Source organism: Oryctolagus cuniculus, chromosome X, assembly GCF_051225735.1.
Source record: "Oryctolagus cuniculus isolate XC-2025 breed Fujian yellow rabbit chromosome X, ASM5122573v1, whole genome shotgun sequence".
NCBI classification, from domain to species: Eukaryota; Metazoa; Chordata; class Mammalia; order Lagomorpha; family Leporidae; genus Oryctolagus; species Oryctolagus cuniculus.
In genome coordinates this window covers 75,488,504-75,491,020 of record NC_142888.1, presented here as the reverse complement: position 1 = coordinate 75,491,020, position 2,517 = coordinate 75,488,504, and the positions used below count along the sequence as shown (strand labels likewise).

The 2,517-nt window shown below is 40.2% G+C and overlaps 1 pseudogene; it reads right to left on the bottom strand.

The window, feature by feature from the left end:
* Nucleotides 1–256: 256 nt before the first annotated feature.
* On the bottom strand, nucleotides 257–1,429 carry LOC100351037 (cytochrome c pseudogene; annotated as a pseudogene).
* Between the last annotated feature and the right edge of the window lie 1,088 nt (nucleotides 1,430–2,517).

The window sequence follows — 2,517 nt, the reverse complement described above, 5'->3', positions numbered from 1 at the left end:
CACAGGTAAAAAATGCTCAGGATCACTATCCCAGCCCTGCCTGTTGTAGACATTTGGTGAGTGACCCAACAGATGGAAGATTTTGACCTCTCTCTCTCTCTCTCTATTCCTTCTCTCCCTCTATCCCTCCCTTCCTCGCGCCCTGTAACTCTGCCTGTCAAATAAATATGTGAATGTTTTGAAAAACATATTGTTAAAATGTCTGTCCTATACAAACCAATCTCCATATTCAATGCAATCCATATTAAAATTCTACTTTTCTTTTTTTTTTCATGATCTATAATTCTGTTTTTAATTCTCTTAAGTCTTGTGATCACATATTTTAGAGGTTTTGTGCTGATGGTGTCTCCTCTACCTTAGTCCTTCCATTGAGCTGGCAAAAGCACCATAACTAAACACAAATATGCAGTAGCTCCTCAGTTTTATGTGTTTCCAAATGGCTGCTTATAGACAATCCTGAATTTTAACTCAGTCTAAGGTAGTAAAGAATTCAACAGCAGGTGTAACTTGTTACTCCACCTGGTCATGCTGACGTTCAAAGCACCTGACTTTACAGATCATCTATAAAATGTGAGAAGTGTTAAATATTCTTTATTTGATATGCATAAACCACACTAAAATGACTTTCAGTAAGTAAAAGGCAGAAGTTTAGATACAGGAAATTCTAATGAGATTGCCACAGCTAAGACCAAAAATACGAAGTAGACGTTTCCAAATGTCTTCAGCTCTTGCCTTAGGCAGGTAGAGAACAAGTGAATCTTGTTCAGTTCTGAGACAGTGAGGCAATTTCCCCAGCATTTAAATCTAAATCCAATCTCCCAACAGGTTTTGGGATGGCATTGGCAAGTTTTGTTAGTTAAGTCCAATCATATCCTTAGAAGGGGAAAACAGTGAGGGCATTCACTGAACTGGAATTACTACCAAAATTTCCTATTTAACCACACAAGGCAATATTAGACTGTCGGACAAAAATATTCTGTCAGCCATTCATGATCTGAATTCTGGTGTATGAGAATTAAATTATGGTGCACATAAAAAAAGTCACGGGACATTGCTGTTTTATAATAAATAAGGCAGTGGCCAGCTATTACTCATTCGTAGCTTTTTTGAGATAAGCTATCAAGTCTGCCCTTTCATTCTTCTTCATAATGCCAGCGAAGATCATTTTGGTTCCAGGGATGTACTTCTTGGGATTCTCCAAATACTCCATCAGAGTGTCCTCTCCCCAGGTGATGCCTTTGTTCTTGTGGGCGTCTGTGTAGGAGAATCCAAAGGCCTGACCTGTCTTCCGCCCGAACAGACCATGGAGATTTGGTCCAGTCTTGTGCTTGCCTCCCTTTTCCACAGTGTGGCACTGGGCACATTTCTGAACAAAAATCTTCTTGCCTTTCTCAACATCACCCATTTTTAACTCGCTCGTTAGTAGCTCGTGCCCCAAAGGACCGCACTGGGAAGCTGGACGTCCTGCTCTCTAAAAATTCTACTTTTCATAGACAAAAGAAGACTACCTTAAAACTTTCATAGGACAAGAAAAGACTTGAAATAAACAAAGCATCCTTAAGCAAATAGGTCAAAGTTGGAAACAATATACAAGCTGACTTCTAAATCTATTAAAAAGCTATACTAGGGCCAGCGCTGTGGCGCAGTGGGTTAACGCCCTGGCCTGAAGCGCTGCTATCCCATATGGGTGCAGGTTCAAGACCCAGCTGCTCCACTTCGGATCCAGCTCTCTGCTATGGCCTGGGAAAGCAGTAGAAGATGGCCCAAGTCCTTGGGCCCCTTCACCTGTGTGGGAGACCCAGAAAAGCTCCTGGCTCCTGGCTTTGGATCTGCGCAGCTCTGGCCATTGCGGCCAATTGGGGAGTGAACCATTGGATGTAAGACCTCTCTCTCTCTCTCTCTCTGCCTCTCCTCTCTCTGTGTAACTCTGACTTTCAAATAAATAAATAAATCTTTTTTAAAAAGCTATACTAATAAAAAGCTCCATGTTAATGGCATAAAAATACACACATAGGCCTATCAAACATATATAGATATTAGAAATAAGTCCATAGATTTATGATCCATTTTTTTAACTTTTATTTAATAAATATAAATTTACAAAGTACAACTAATGGATTACAATATTCCCCCCCATAACTTCCCTACCACCTGCAACCCTCCCATCTCCCACACCCTCTCCCATTCCATTCAAATCAAGATTCATTTTCAATTATCTTTATATACAGACCAACCCAGTATATACTAAGTAAAGATTTCAACAGTTTGCACCCACACAGAAATGCAAAGTGTAAAGTACTGTTTGAGTACTAGTTATAGCATTAATCAACACATTAAGGACAGAGATCCTACATGAGGAGTAAGTACCCAGTGACTCCTGTTGTTGACCTAACAAATTAACACTCTTGTTTATGGCGTCAGTAATCTCCCTAGGCTCTTGTCATGAGTTTCCAAGGCTATGGAAGCCTTTTGAGTTCGCCGACTCTGATCTTATTTAGACAAGGTCATAGTCAAAGT